The sequence below is a fragment of the Chiloscyllium plagiosum genome, unplaced genomic scaffold (assembly GCF_037043375.1).
Source record: "Chiloscyllium plagiosum isolate Xiang-an unplaced genomic scaffold, Cpla_swu_hap1 HiC_scaffold_1, whole genome shotgun sequence".
In the NCBI taxonomy this organism is placed as follows: Eukaryota; Metazoa; Chordata; class Chondrichthyes; order Orectolobiformes; family Hemiscylliidae; genus Chiloscyllium; species Chiloscyllium plagiosum.
Genome location: NW_028270139.1, coordinates 179,951,732 through 179,967,717, shown reverse-complemented (window position 1 = coordinate 179,967,717; position 15,986 = coordinate 179,951,732).

The window sequence follows — 15,986 nt, the reverse complement described above, 5'->3', positions numbered from 1 at the left end:
TTATTGGGGCGTACCCTGATTGGAGCGTACCGTGATTGGGGCGTACCGTGATTGGGGCGTACCCTGATTGGAGCGTACCGTTATTGGGGCGTACCGTTATTGGGGCGTACCCTGATTGGAGCGTACCCTGAGTGGGGCGTACCCTGATTGGGGCGTACCCTGATTGGGGCGTACCCTGATTGGAGCGTACCGTTATTGGGGCGTACCGTTATTGGAGCGTTCCCTGAATGGAGCGTACCGTTATTGGGGCGTACCCTGATTGGAGCGTACCGTTATTGGGGCGTACCGTGATTGGAGCGTACCCTGATTGGGGCGTACCGTTATTGGGGCGTACCCTGATTGGAGCGTACCGTTATTGGGGCGTACCGTGATTGGAGCGTACCCTGATTGGGGCGTACCCTGATTGGGGCGTACCGTGATTGATTCGTACCCTGATTGGGGCGTACCGTGATTGGGGCGTACCGTGATTGGGGCGTACCCTGATTGGGGCGTACCGTGATTGGGGCGTACCCTGATTGGGGCGTACCCTGATTGGGGCGTACCCTGATTGGGGCGTACCCTGATTGGAGCGTACCCTGATTGGAGCGTACCCTGATTGGAGCGTACCGTTATTGGGGCGTACCCTGATTGGGGCGTACCCTGATTGGGGCGTACCCTGATTGGAGCGTACCCTGATTGGAGCGTACCCTGATTGGAGCGTACCGTTATTGGAGCGTACCCTGATTGGGGCGTACCCTGATTGGAGCTTACCCTGATTGGGGCGTACCGTGAATGGGGCGTACCCTGAGTGGGGCGTACCGTGATTGGAGCGTACCCTGATTGGGTCGTACCCTGATTGGGGCGTACCCTGATTGGGGCATACCCTGATTCGTGCGTACCCTGATTGGGGCGTACCCTGATTGGTGCGTACCCTGATTGGAGCGTACCCTGATTGGAGCGTACCGTTATTGGGGCGTACCGTGATTGGGGCGTACCGTGATTGGGGCGTACCCTGATTGGGGCGTACCGTGATTGGGGCGTACCGTGATTGGGGCGTACCCTGATTGGGGCGTACCGTGATTGGAGCGTACCCTGATTGGAGCGTACCGTTATTGGGGCGTACCGTGATTGGAGCGTACCCTGATTGGAGCGTACCCTGATTGGAGCGTACCGTTATTGGGGCGTACCGTGATTGGAGCGTACCGTTATTGGGGCGTACCCTGATTGGGGCGTACCGTGATTGGGGCGTACCCTGATTGGGGCGTACCGTGATTGGGGCGTACCGTGATTGGGGCGTACCCTGATTGGGGCGTACCCTGATTGGGGCGTACCGTGATTGGGGCGTACCCTGATTGGGGCGTACCCTGATTGGGGCGTACCGTGATTGGGGCGTACCGTGATTGGGGCGTACCCTGATTGGGGCGTACCCTGATTGGGGCGTACCCTGATTGGAGCGTACCCTGATTGGAGCGTACTGTTATTGGGGCGTACCGTGATTGGAGCGTACCGTTATTGGAGCGGACCCTGATTGGAGCGTACCGTTATTGGGGCGTACCCTGATTGGAGCGTACCATTATTGGAGCGTACCCTGATTGGAGCGTACCGTGATTGGGGCGTACCCTGATTGGGGCGTACCCTGATTGGAGCGTACCCTGATTGGAGCGTACCCTGATTGGAACGTACCGTTATTGGGGCGTACCGTGATTGGAGCGTACCGTTATTGGGGCATACCCTGATTGGAGCGTACCGTTATTGGGGCGTACCCTGATTGGAGCGTACCGTGATTGGGGCGTACCCTGATTGGAGCGTACCCTGATTGGGGCGTACCCTGATTGGAGCGTACCGTGATTGGGGCGTACCCTGATTGGAGCGTACCGTTATTGGGGCGTACCCTGATTGGGGCGTACCCTGATTGGGGCGTACCCTGATTGGAGCGTACCCTGATTGGAGCGTACCCTGATTGGAGCGTACCGTTATTGGAGCGTACCCTGATTGGGGCGTACCCTGATTGGAGCGTACCGTTATTGGAGCGTACCCTGATTGGAGCGTACCCTGATTGGGGCGTACCCTGATTGGAGCGTACCGTTATTGGAGCGTACCCTGATTGGGGCGTACCCTGATTGGAGCGTACCCTGATTGGAGCGTACCGTTATTGGGGCGTACCGTGATTGGGGCGTACCGTGATTGGGGCGTACCCTGATTGGGGCGTACCGTGATTGGGGCGTACCGTGATTGGGGCGTACCCTGATTGGGGCGTACCGTGATTGGGGCGTACCGTGATTGGGGCGTACCCTGATTGGGGCGTACCCTGATTGGGGCGTACCGTGATTGGGGCGTACCCTGATTGGGGCGTACCCTGATTGGGGCGTACCGTGATTGGGGCGTACCGTGATTGGGGCGTACCCTGATTGGGGCGTACCCTGATTGGGGCGTACCCTGATTGGAGCGTACCCTGATTGGAGCGTACTGTTATTGGGGCGTACCGTGATTGGAGCGTACCGTTATTGGAGCGGACCCTGATTGGAGCGTACCGTTATTGGGGCGTACCCTGATTGGAGCGTACCATTATTGGAGCGTACCCTGATTGGAGCGTACCGTGATTGGGGCGTACCCTGATTGGGGCGTACCCTGATTGGAGCGTACCCTGATTGGAGCGTACCCTGATTGGAACGTACCGTTATTGGGGCGTACCGTGATTGGAGCGTACCGTTATTGGGGCATACCCTGATTGGGGCGTACCCTGATTGGAGCGTACCGTGATTGGGGCGTACCCTGATTGGAGCGTACCCTGATTGGGGCGTACCCTGATTGGAGCGTACCGTGATTGGGGCGTACCCTGATTGGAGCGTACCGTTATTGGGGCGTACCCTGATTGGGGCGTACCCTGATTGGGGCGTACCCTGATTGGAGCGTACCCTGATTGGAGCGTACCCTGATTGGAGCGTACCGTTATTGGAGCGTACCCTGATTGGGGCGTACCCTGATTGGAGCGTACCGTTATTGGAGCGTACCCTGATTGGAGCGTACCCTGATTGGGGCGTACCCTGATTGGAGCGTACCGTTATTGGAGCGTACCCTGATTGGGGCGTACCCTGATTGGGGCGTACCCTGATTGGAGCGTACCCTGATTGGAGCGTACCCTGATTGGAGCGTACCGTTATTGGAGCGTACCCTGATTGGAGCGTACCGTTATTGGAGCGTACCGTGATTGGGATCCAGTGACAGCAGCTGTAGAACCAGAGGTGGGAGGACAGCCATCAACGTCATGAGGGAGAATGGAGGGATGATCTAAATCAAAGGGAGAGACAGCATGAGGGAGGGAGGGAGAGGGAGAGAGGGAGAGCGAGGTGGGGAGGTGGAGACGGTGAGAGAGACAGAGTGGGGGAGAGAGTTAGAGAGGGGAGAGAGACGGAGCGAGGGAGGGAAGGAGGAAGGAGTACAGAGAGAGAGGGTGAGAGGGACTGTGGGGGTGGGTGAATGGGGGAGAGAGAGAGAGGGAGGGGGAGAGGGAGAGGGAGAGGGAGAGGGAGACCGTGACCGTGGTGTGAGGGGGGGAAAGAGACAGGGGATGGGGAAGTGGGAGAGAATGAGCGAGAAAGTGCAGGAGGGAGAAGAGGGTCAGTGACAGAGGTGGGGGGGGAGTGACAGGGAGAGGTGGGGGGTTAGTGACAGAGAGAGGTGGGGGTTCAGTGACAGAGACGGGTGGGGGGGTCAGTGACAGAGAGAGGTGGGGGGTTAGTGACAGAGAGAGGTGGGGGTTCAGTGACAGAGAGAGGCGGGGGGGGACAGAGAGAGGTGGGAGGGGAGTGACAGAGAGAGGTGGGGGGGTCAGTGAGAGAGAGAGGTGGGGGGGTCAGTGACAGAGATAGGTGGGGGGGTCAGTGACAGAGAGATGTGGGGGGTCAGTGACAGAGAGAGGTGGGGGGGTAGTGACAGAGAGAGGTGGGGGGGTCAGTGACAGAGAGAGGTGGGGGGTCAGTGACAGAGAGAGGTGGGGGAGGACAGAGAGTGGTGGGGGGGGAGTGACAGACAGAGGCGGGGGGTCAGTGATAGAGAGAGGTGGGGGGGTCAGTGAGAGAGAGAGGTGGGGGGAGTAACAGAGAGAGGCGGGGGGTCAGTGACAGAGAGAGGTGGGGGGGAGTGACAGGGAGAGGTGGGGGGGAGTGACAGGGAGAGGTGGGGGGTAGTGACAGAGAGAGGTGGGGGGTCAGTGACAGAGAGAGGTGGGGGGTCAGTGACAGAGAGTGGTGGGGGAGGACAGAGAGAGGTGGGGGGGGAGTGACAGAGAGAGGTGGGGGGTCAGTGACAGAGAGAGGTGGGGGAGGACAGAGAGTGGTGGGGGGGGAGTGACAGACAGAGGCGGGGGGTCAGTGATAGAGAGAGGTGGGGGGGTCAGTGAGAGAGAGAGGTGGGGGGAGTAACAGAGAGAGGCGGGGGGTCAGTGACAGAGAGAGGTGGGGGGGAGTGACAGGGAGAGGTGGGGGGGAGTGACAGGGAGAGGTGGGGGGTAGTGACAGAGAGAGGTGGGGGGTCAGTGACAGAGAGAGGTGGGGGGTCAGTGACAGAGAGTGGTGGGGGAGGACAGAGAGAGGTGGGGGGGGAGTGACAGAGAGAGGTGGGGGGTAGTGACAGAGAGAGGTGGGGGGCAGTGACAGAGAGAGGCGGGGGGTCAGTGACAGAGAGAGGTGGGGGGGAGTGACAGAGAGAGGTGGGGGGGAGTGACAAAGAGAGGCGGGGGGTCAGTGACAGAGAGAGGCGGGGGGTCAGTGACAGAGAGAGGCGGGGGGTCAGTGACAGAGAGAGGCGGGGGGTCAGTGACAGAGAGAGGTGGGGGGTAGTGACAGAGAGAGGCGGGGGGCAGTGACAGAGAGAGGCGGGGGGCAGTGACAGAGAGAGGCGGGGGGTCAGTGACAGAGAGAGGTGGGGGGAGTAACAGAGAGAGGTGGGGGGGTCAGTGACAGAGAGAGGCGGGGGGGTCAGTGACAGAGAGAGGTGGGGGGGAGTGACAGAGAGAGGCGGGGGGTCAGTGAGAGAGAGAGGTGTGGGGAGTAACAGAGAGAGGCAGGGGGGGTCAGTGACAGAGAGAGGCGGGGGGGGGTCAGTGACAGAGAGAGGTGGGGGGGGTCAGTGACAGAGAGAGGTGGGGGGGAGTGACAGAGAGAGGTGGGGGGGGTCAGTGAGAGAGAGAGGTGTGGGGGAGTAACAGAGAGAGGCAGGGGGGGTCAGTGACAGAGAGAGGCAGGGGGGGTCAGTGACAGAGAGAGGTGGGGGGGAGTGACAGAGAGAGGTGGGGGGGGTCAGTGAGAGAGAGAGGTGTGGGGGTCAGTGAGAGAGAGAGGTGGGGGGGGTCAGTGACAGAGAGATGTGGGGGAGGACAGAGAGAGGTGGGGGGTCAGTGACAGAGAGAGGTGGGGGGGTCAGTGACAGAGAGTGGTGGGGGGTCAGTGACAGAGAGAGGTGGGGGAGGACAGAGAGAGGTGTGGGGGGGAGTGACAGAGAGAGGCGGGGGGTCAGTGATAGAGAGAGGTGGGGGGGGGTAGTGACAGAAAGAGGCGGGGGAGTGACAGAGAGAGGTGGGGTTCAGTGACAGAGAGAGGCGGGGGGGAGTGACAGAGAGAGGTGGTGGGTAGTGACAGAGAGAGGCGGGGGGTCAGTGAGAGAGAGAGGTGGGGGGGGTAGTGACAGAGAGAGGTGGGGGTCAGTGACAGAGAGAGGCGGGGGGTCAGTGACAGAGAGAGGTGGGGGGGGTAGTGACAGAGAGAGGTGGGGGGGAGTGACAGAGAGAGGCGGGGGGTCAGTGACAGAGAGAGGCGGGGGGTCAGTGAGAGACAGAGGTGGGGGGGTCAGTGAGAGAGAGAGGTGGGGGGGAGTGACAGGGAGAGGTGGGGGGGAGTGACAGGGAGAGGTTGGGGGGAGTGACAGAGAGAGGCGGGGGAGGACAGAGAGAGGTGGGGGGGGGAGTGACAGAGAGAGAGGTGGGGGGGGTCAGTGAGAGAGAGAGGCGGGGGGGAGTGACAGAGAGAGGTGGGGGGAGTAACAGAGAGAGGCGGGGGGGTCAGTGACAGAGAGAGGCGGGGGGTCAGTGACAGAGAGAGGCGGGGGGTCAGTGACAGAGAGAGGCGGGGGGAGTAACAGAGAGAGGTGGGGGGTCAGTGAGAGAGAGAGGTGGGGGGGTCAGTGAGAGCGAGAGGTAGGGGGGTTCAGTGACAGAGAGAGGCGGGGGGGGGTCAGTGAGAGAGAGAGGTGGGGGGGGTCAGTGAGAGAGAGAGGTGGGGGGGTCAGTGAGAGAGAGAGGTGGGGGGGTCAGTGAGAGAGAGAGGTGGGGGGGTCAGTGACAGAGAGAGGTGGGGGAGGACAGAGAGAGGTGGGGGGGGGGAGTGATAGAGAGAGGCGGGGGGTCAGTGAGAGAGAGAGGTGGGGGGGTCAGTGAGAGAGAGAGGTGGGGGAGGACAGAGAGAGGTGGGAGGTTAGTGACAGAGAGAGGTGGGGGGGTCAGTGACAGAGAGAGGTGGGGGAGGACAGAGAGAGGTGGGAGGTTAGTGACAGAGAGAGGTGGGGGATCAGTGATAGAGAGAGGTGGGGGGGAGTGACAGGGAGAGGTGGGGGGGAGTGACAGGGAGAGGTGGGGGGTAGTGACAGAGAGAGGTGGGGGGGAGTGACAGGGAGAGGTGGGGGGGAGTGACAGGGAGAGGTGGGGGGTAGTGACAGAGAGAGGTGGGGGGGAGTGACAGGGAGAGGTGGGGGGTAGTGACAGAGAGAGGTGGGGGGTCAGTGACAGAGAGAGGTGGGGGGTCAGTGACAGAGAGTGGTGGGGGAGGACAGAGAGAGGTGGGGGGGGAGTGACAGAGAGAGGTGGGGGGTAGTGACAGAGAGAGGTGGGGGGGGAGTGACAGGGAGAGGTGGGGGGTAGTGACAGAGAGAGGTGGGGGGTCAGTGACAGAGAGAGGTGGGGGGTCAGTGACAGAGAGAGGTGGGGGGTAGTGACAGAGAGAGGTGGGGGGTCAGTGACAGAGAGAGGTGGGGGGTCAGTGACAGAGAGAGGTGGGGGGTCAGTAACAGAGAGAGGCGGGGGGTCAGTGATAGAGAGAGGTGGGGGGTCAGTGACAGAGAGAGGTGGGGGGTAGTTACAGAGAGAGGCGGGGGGTCAGTGACAGAGAGAGGCGGGGGGTCAGTGACAGAGAGAGGTGGGGGTCAGTGACAGAGAGAGGCGGGGGGTCAGTGACAGAGAGAGGTGGGGGGGGGAGTGACAGAGAGAGAGGCGGGGGGTCAGTGACAGAGAGAGGCGGGGGGTCAGTGAGAGAGAGAGGTGGGGGGTCAGTGACAGAGAGAGGTGGGGGGGAGTGACAGAGAGAGGTGGGGGGTAGTGACAGAGAGAGGTGGGGGGTCAGTGACAGAGAGAGGTGGGGGGTCAGTGACAGAGAGAGGTGGGGGGTAGTTACAGAGAGAGGCGGGGGGTCAGTGACAGAGAGAGGCGGGGGGTCAGTGACAGAGAGAGGTGGGGGTCAGTGACAGAGAGAGGCGGGGGGTCAGTGACAGAGAGAGGTGGGGGGGGGAGTGACAGAGAGAGAGGCGGGGGGTCAGTGACAGAGAGAGGTGGGGGGTCAGTGACAGAGAGAGGTGGGGGGTCAGTGACAGAGAGAGGTGGGGGGGAGTGACAGAGAGAGGCGGGGGGCAGTGACAGAGAGAGGCGGGGGGTCAGTGACAGAGTGAGGTGGGGGGAGTAACAGAGAGAGGCGGGGGGGTCAGTGACAGAGAGAGGCGGGGGAGTCAGTGACAGAGAGAGGTGGGGGGGAGTGACAGAGAGAGGCGGGGTGTCAGTGACAGAGAGAGGTGGGGGGAGTAACAGAGAGAGGTGGGGGGGGTCAGTGACAGAGAGAGGCGGGGGGGGTCAGTGACAGAGAGAGGTGGGGGGGGTCAGTGAGAGAGAGAGGTGGGGGGTCAGTGAGAGAGAGAGGTGTGGGGGTCAGTGAGAGAGAGAGGTGGGGGGGGGTCAGTGACAGAGAGATGTGGGGGAGGACAGAGAGAGGTGGGGGGTCAGTGACAGAGAGAGGTGGGGGGGTCAGTGACAGAGAGTGGTGGGGGGTCAGTGACAGAGAGAGGTGGGGGAGGACAGAGAGAGGTGTGGGGGGGAGTGACAGAGAGAGGCGGGGTTCAGTGACAGAGAGAGGCGGGGGGGAGTGACAGAGAGAGGTGGTGGGTAGTGACAGAGAGAGGTGGGGGGTCAGTGACAGAGAGAGGTGGGGGGGTCAGTGACAGAGAGAGGTGGGGGGGTCAGTGACAGAGAGAGGTGGGGGGTCAGTGACAGAGAGTGGTGGGGGAGGACAGAGAGAGGTGGGGGGGGGAGTGACAGAGAGAGGCGGGGGGTCAGTGATAGAGAGAGGTGGGGGGGTCAGTGAGAGAGAGAGGTGGGGGGAGTAACAGGGAGAGGTGGGGGGTAGTGACAGAGAGAGGTGGGGGGGTCAGTGACAGAGAGAGGTGGGGGGGTCAGTGACAGAGAGAGAGGCGGGGGGGAGTGACAGAGAGAGAGAGGCGGAGGGGTCAGTGACAGAGAGAGATGGGGGGTCAGTGACACAGAGAGGTGGGGGGTCAGTGACACAGAGAGGTGGGGGGGTCAGTGACAGAGAGAGGTGGGGGGGAGTGACAGAGAGAGGCGGGGGGTCAGTGACAGAGAGAGGTGGGGGGGAGTGACAGAGAGAGGTGGGGGGTCAGTGACAGAGAGAGAGGCGGGGGGGAGTGACAGAGAGAGAGGTGGAGGTCAGTGACACAAAGAGGTGGGGGGGTCAGTGACAGAGAGAGGCGGGGGGTCAGTGACAGAGAGAGGCGGGGGGTCAGTGACAGAGAGAGAGGCGGGGGGTCAGTGACAGAGAGAGAGGCGGGGGGTCAGTGACAGAGAGAGGCGGGGGTCAGTGACAGAGAGAGGCGGGGGGGTCAGTGACAGAGAGAGGTGGGGGGGGAGTGACAGAGAGGTGGGGGGGGAGTGACAGAGCGATGTGGGGGAGGACAGAGAGAGGTGGGGGTCAGTGACAGAGAGAGGTGGGGGGGTCAGTGACAGAGAGAGGTGGGGGGGAGTGACAGAGAGAGGCGGGGGGAGTAACAGAGAGAGGTGGGGGGGAGTGACAGAGAGAGGTGGGGGGAGTAACAGAGAGAGGTGGGGGGGTCAGTGACAGAGAGAGGTGGGGGGGTCAGTGACAGAGAGAGAGGCGGGGGGATGGCAGAGAGAGGTGGGGGGGAGTGACAGAGAGAGGCGGGGGGGTGGCAGAGAGAGGCGGGGGGGAGTGACAGAGAGAGGTGGGGGGGAGTGACAGAGAGAGGTGGGGGGGTCAGTGACAGAGAGAGGCGGGGGGGATTGACAGAGAGAGAGGTGGGGGGTCAGTGACAGAGAGAGGCGGGGGAGTGACAGGAAGAGGTGGGGGGGGAGTGACAGGAAGAGGTGGGGGGGGAGTGACAGGTAGAGGTGGGGGGGGAGAGACAGAGAGAGGCGGGGGGGAGTAATAGAGAGAGGCGGGGGGGAGTAATAGAGAGAGGTGGGGGGGAGTGACAGAGAGAGGTGGGGGGGCAGTGACAGAGAGAGGTGGGGGGAGTAACAGAGAGAGGTGGGGGGTCAGTGACAGAGAGAGGCGGGGGGTCAGTGATAGAGAGAGGTGGGGGGGTCAGTGACAGAGGGAGGTGGGGGGGTCAGTGACAGAGAGAGGCGGGGGGTCAGTGAGAGAGAGAGGTGGGGGGGTCAGTGACAGAGAGAGGCGGGGGGTCAGTGACAGAGAGAGGCAGGGGTAGTGACAGAGAGAGGTGGGGGGGTAGTGACAGGGAGAGGTAGGGGGGTCAGTGACAGGGAGAGGTGGGGGTTCAGTGAGAGAGAGAGGTGGGGGGAGTAACAGAAAGAGGTGGGGGGGTCAGTGAGAGAGAGAGGTGGGGGGGAGTGACAGAGGGAGAGGGGCGGGGGGTCAGTGATAGAGAGAGGTGGGGGGGGAGTGACAGAGAGAGGCGGGGGTCAGTGACAGAGAGAGGTGGGGGGGGAGTGACAGAGAGGTGGGGGGGAGTGACAGAGCGATGTGGGGGAGGACAGAGAGAGGTGGGGGTCAGTGACAGAGAGAGGTGGGGGGGGTCAGTGACAGAGAGAGGTGGGGGGGAGTGACAGAGAGAGGCGGGGGGTCAGTGACAGAGAGAGGTGGGGGGGGTCAGTGACAGAGAGAGGTGGGGGGGAGTGACAGAGAGTGGCGGGGGGGTCAGTGACAGAGAGAGGCGGGGGGGTCAGTGAGAGAGAGAGGTGGGGGGAGTGACAGAGAGAGTTGAGGGGTCAGTGACAGAGAGAGAGGTGGGGGGGTCAGTGACAGAGAGGCGGGGGGTCAGTGATAGAGAGAGGTGGGGGGTCAGTGACAGAGAGAGGTGGGGGGCAAGTGACAGAGAGAGGTGGGGGGGGAGTGACAGGGAGAGGCGGGGGGGTCAGTGACAGAGAGAGGCGGGGGGGAGTAATAGAGAGAGGCGGGGGGTCAGTGACAGAGAGAGGCGGGGGGTCAGTGACAGAGAGAGGTGGGGGGGGAGTGACAGGGAGAGGTGGGGGGGAGTGACAGAGAGAGGTGGGGGGGGAGTGACAGAGAGAGGCGGGAGGGGAGTGACAGAGAGCGGTGGGGGGGGAGTGACAGAGAGAGGCGGGGGGGTCAGTGACAGAGAGAGGCGGGGGGTCAGTGACAGAGAGAGGTGGGGGGGTCAGTGACAGAGAGAGGTGGGGGGTCAGTGACAGGGAGAGGTGGGGGGCAAGTGACAGAGAGAGGCGGGGGGGAGTAATAGAGAGAGGCGGGGGGTCAGTGACAGAGAGAGGCGGGGGGTCAGTGACAGAGAGAGGTGGGGGGGTAGTGACAGAGAGAGGTGGGGGGGGAGTGACAGAGAGAGGCGGGGGGGAGTGACAGGGAGAGGCGGGGGGGGAGTGACAGAGAGCGGTGGGGGGGGAGTGACAGAGAGAGGCGGGGGGTCTGTGACAGAGAGAGGTGGGGGGGAGTAACAGAGAGAGGCGGGGGGGTCAGTGACAGAGAGAGGTGGGGGGGTCAGTGACAGAGAGAGGTGGGGGGTTAGTGACAGAGAGAGGTGGGGGGTTAGTGACAGAGACAGGTGGGGGGGTCAGTGACAGAGAGAGAGGTGGGGGGGTCAGTGACAGGGAGAGGTGGGGCGGTCAGTGAGAGAGAGAGGTGGGGGGAGTAACAGAGAGAGGCGGGGGTCAGTGACAGAGAGAGGCGGGGGGGTCAGTGACAGAGAGAGGTGGGGGGGGAGTGACAGAGAGGTGGGGGGGGAGTGACAGAGCGATGTGGGGGAGGACAGAGAGAGGTGGGGGGGGTCAGTGACAGAGAGAGGTGGGGGGGGTCAGTGACAGAGAGAGGTGGGGGGGAGTGACAGAGAGAGGTGGGGGGGAGTGACAGAGAGAGGCGGGGGGGGAGTGACAAAGAGAGAGGTGGGGGGGTCAGTGACAGAGAGAGAGGCGGGGGGGAGTGACAGAGAGAGGCGGGGGGAGTGACAGAGAGAGGCGGGGGGGTCAGTGACAGAGAGAGAGGCGGGGGGGAGTGACAGAGAGAGGCGGGGGGGTCAGTGACAGAGAGAGGCGGGGGGTCAGTGAGAGAGAGAGGTGGGGGGGTCAGTGAGAGAGAGAGGTGGGGGGGTCAGTGACAGAGAGAGGCGGGGGGTCAGTGACAGAGAGAGGTGGGGGGGTCAGTGACAGAGAGAGGTGGGGGGGTCAGTGAGAGAGAGAGGTGGGGGTGTCAGTGACAGAGAGAGGTGGGGGGGTCAGTGACAGAGAGAGGCGGGGGGGTCAGTGACAGAGAGAGGTGGGGGTGTCAGTGACAGAGAGAGGTGGGGGGGTAGTGACAGAGAGAGGTGGGGGGGAGTGACAGAGAGAGGTGGGGGGGAGTGACAGAGAGAGGTGGGGGGGTCAGTGACAGAGAGAGGCAGGGGGTAGTGACAGAGAGAGGTGGGGGGTCAGTGACAGAGAGAGGTGGGGGGTCAGTGACAGAGAGAGGCGGGGGGGAATGACAGAGAGAGGTGGGGGGGAGTGACAGAGAGAGAGGTGGGGGGGTCAGTGACAGAGAGAGGCGGGGGGGAATGACAGAGAGAGGTGGGGGGGAGTGACAGAGAGAGGCAGGGGGTAGTGACAGAGAGAGGTGGGGGGTCAGTGACAGAGAGAGGTGGGGGGTCAGTGACAGAGAGAGGTGGGGGGGAGTGACAGAGAGAGGTGGGGGGTCAGTGACAGAGAGAGGTGGGGGGTCACTGACAGAGAGAGGCGGGGGGTCAGTGACAGAGAGGTGGGGGGGTCAGTGACAGGAAGAGGTGGGGGTTCAGTGACAGAGAGAGGCAGGGGTAGTGACAGAGAGAGGTGGGGGGGTAGTGACAGGGAGAGGTGGGGGGGTCAGTGACAGGGAGAGGTGGGGGGGTCAGTGACAGAGAGAGGTGGGGGGGGTCAGTGACAGAGAGAGGTGGGGGGGTCAGTGACAGAGAGAGGTGGGGGGTCAGTGACAGAGAGAGGTGTGGGGGTCAGTGTCAGAGAGAGGCGGGGGAGTGACAGGGAGAGGTGGGGGGGACTGACGGGAAGAGGTGGGGGGGAGTGACAGGGAGAGGTGGGGGGGACTGACGGGAAGAGGTGGGGGGTCAGTGACAGAGAGAGGTGGGGGGTCAGTGACAGAGAGAGGTGGGGAGTCAGTGACAGAGAGAGGCAGTGGTAGTGACAGAGAGAGGTGGGGGGGTCGTGACAGGGAGAGGTGGGGGGGGGAGTGACAGAGAGAGGAGGGGGGGGGAGTGACAGAGAGAGGTGGGGGGGGGAGTGACAGAGAGAGGTGGGGGGGTCAGTGACAGAGAGAGGCGGGGGGTCAGTGACAGAGAGGTGGGGGGGTCAGTGACAGAGAGAGGCGGGGAGTCAGTGACAGAGAGAGGCAGTGGTAGTGACAGAGAGAGGTGGGGGGGTCGTGACAGGGAGAGGTGGGGGGGTCAGTGACAGGGAGAGGTGGGGGGGTCAGTGAGAGAGAGAGGTGGGGGGGGTCAGTGACAGAGAGAGGTGGGGGGGTCAGTGACAGAGAGAGGTGGGGGGGTCAGTGACAGAGAGAGGTGGGGGGTCAGTGACAGAGAGAGGTGGGGGGGTCAGTGACAGAGAGAGGCGGGGGAGTGACAGGGAGAGGTGGGGGGGACTGACAGGAAGAGGTGGGGGGGAGTGACAGGGAGAGGTGGGGGGTCAGTGACAGAGAGAGGTGGGGGGTCAGTGACAGAGAGAGAGGCGGGGGGTCAGTGAGAGAGAGAGGTGGGGCGGTCAGTGAGAGAGAGAGGTGGGGGGAGTAACAGAGAGAGGCGGGGGGGTCAGTGACAGAGAGGCGGGGGGGTCAGTGACAGAGAGAGGTGGGGGGGTCAGTGAGAGAGAGAGGTGGGGGTCTCAGTGACAGAGAGAGGTGGGGGGGTAGTGACAGAGAGAGGCGGGGGGGTGGCAGAGAGAGGCGGGGGGGAGTGACAGAGAGAGGCGGGGGGGAGTGACAGAGAGAGGTGGGGGGGAATGACAGAGAGAGAGGTGGGGGGTCAGTGACAGAGAGAGGCGGGGGAGTGACAGAGAGAGGTGGGGGGGTAGTGACAGGGAGAGGTGGGGGGGTCAGTGACAGGGAGAGGTGGGGGGGTCAGTGAGAGAGAGAGGTGGGGGGGGTCAGTGACAGAGAGAGGTGGGGGGGTCAGTGACAGAGAGAGGTGGGGGGTCAGTGACAGAGAGAGGTGGGGGGGTCAGTGACAGAGAGAGGCGGGGGAGTGACAGGGAGAGGTGGGGGGGACTGACAGGAAGAGGTGGGGGGGAGTGACAGGGAGAGGTGGGGGGTCAGTGACAGAGAGAGGTGGGGGGTCAGTGACAGAGAGAGGAGGGGGGCAAGTGACAGAGAGAGGAGGGGGGCAAGTGACAGAGAGAGGCGGGGGGTCAGTGACAGAGAGAGGTGGGGGGTCAGTGACAGAGAGAGGTGGGGGGGAGTGACAGAGAGAGGTGGGGGGTCAGTGACAGAGAGAGGCGGGGGGTCAGTGACAGGGAGAGGTGGGGGGGAGTGACAGGGAGAGGTGGGGGGGTCTGTGACAGAGAGAGGCGGGGGGGAGTGACAGAGAGAGGTGGGTGTCAGTGACAGAGAGAGGTGGGGGGGGGAGTGACAGAGAGAGGCGGGGGGGGGGAGTGACAGAGAGAGGTGGGGGGGAATGACAGAGAGAGAGGTGGGGGGTCAGTGACAGAGAGAGGCGGGGGAGTGACAGGGAGAGGTGGGGGGGGAGTGACAGAGAGAGGTGGGGGGTCACTGACAGAGAGAGGCGGGGGGTCAGTGACAGAGAGGTGGGGGGGTCAGTGACAGAGAGAGGCGGGGGGCTCAGTGACAGAGAGAGGCGGGGGTCGTGACAGAGAGAGGTGGGGGGGTAGTGACAGGGAGAGGTGGGGGGGGTTGACAGGGAGAGGTGGGGGGGAGTGACAGGGAGAGGTGGGGGGGGAGAGACAGGGAGAGGTGGGGGTGAGAGACAGAGAGAGGCGGGGGGGTGGCAGAGAGAGGTGGGGGGAATAACAGAGAGAGGCGGGGGGTCAGTGACAGAGAGAGGCGGGGGAGTGACAGAGAGAGGTGGGGGGGTAGTGACAGGGAGAGGTGGGGGGGTCAGTGACAGGGAGAGGTGGGGGGGTCAGTGAGAGAGAGAGGTGGGGGGGGTCAGTGACAGAGAGAGGTGGGGGGGTCAGTGACAGAGAGAGGTGGGGGGTCAGTGACAGAGAGAGGTGGGGGGGTCAGTGACAGAGAGAGGCGGGGGAGTGACAGGGAGAGGTGGGGGGGACTGACAGGAAGAGGTGGGGGGGGAGTGACAGGGAGAGGTGGGGGGTCAGTGACAGAGAGAGGTGGGGGGTCAGTGACAGAGAGAGGCGGGGGGGAGTGACAGAGAGAGGAGGGGGGCAAATGACAGAGAGAGGCGGGGGGTCAGTGACAGAGAGAGGTGGGGGGTCAGTGACAGAGAGAGGCGGGGGGGTCAGTGACAGAGAGAGGTGGGGGGGGAGTGACAGAGAGGTGGGGGGGGAGTGACAGAGCGATGTGGGGGAGGACAGAGAGAGGTGGGGGGGGTCAGTGACAGAGAGAGGTGGGGGGGTAGTGACAGAGAGAGGTGGGGGGGTCAGTGACAGAGAGAGGTGGGGGGTCAGTGACAGAGAGAGGTGGGGGGTCAGTGACAGAGAGAGGCGGGGGGGTGGCAGAGAGAGGTGGGGGGGAGTGACAGAGAGAGGCGGGGGGGAGTGACAGAGAGAGGTGGGGGGGAGTGACAGAGAGAGGTGGGGGGGTCAGTGACAGAGAGAGGCGGGGGGGAATGACAGAGAGAGAGGTGGGGGGTCAGTGACAGAGAGAGGCGGGGGAGTGACAGGGAGAGGTGGGGGGGAGTGACAGGAAGAGGTGGGGGGGAGTGACAGGAAGAGGTGGGGGGGAGTGACAGGAAGAGGTGGGGGGGGAGAGACAGAGAGAGGTGAGGAAGTGACAGAGAGAGGTGGGGGGGAGTGACAGAGAGAGGTGGGGGGGTCAGTGACAGAGAGAGGCGGGGAGTCAGTGACAGAGAGAGGCAGTGGTAGTGACAGAGAGAGGTGGGGGGGTAGTGACAGGGAGAGGTGGGGGGGTCAGTGACAGGGAGAGGTGGGGGGGTCAGTGAGAGAGAGAGGTGGGGGGGGTCAGTGACAGAGAGAGGTGGGGGGGTCAGTGACAGAGAGAGGTGGGGGGTCAGTGACAGAGAGAGGTGGGGGGGTCAGTGACAGAGAGAGGCGGGGGAGTGACAGGGAGAGGTGGGGGGGACTGACAGGAAGAGGTGGGGGGGGAGTGACAGGGAGAGGTGGGGGGTCAGTGACAGAGAGAGGTGGGGGGTCAGTGACAGAGAGAGGCGGGGGGGAGTGACAGAGAGAGGAGGGGGGCAAATGACAGAGAGAGGCGGGGGGTCAGTGACAGAGAGAGGTGGGGGGTCAGTGACAGAGAGAGGCGGGGGGGTCAGTGACAGAGAGAGGTGGGGGGGGA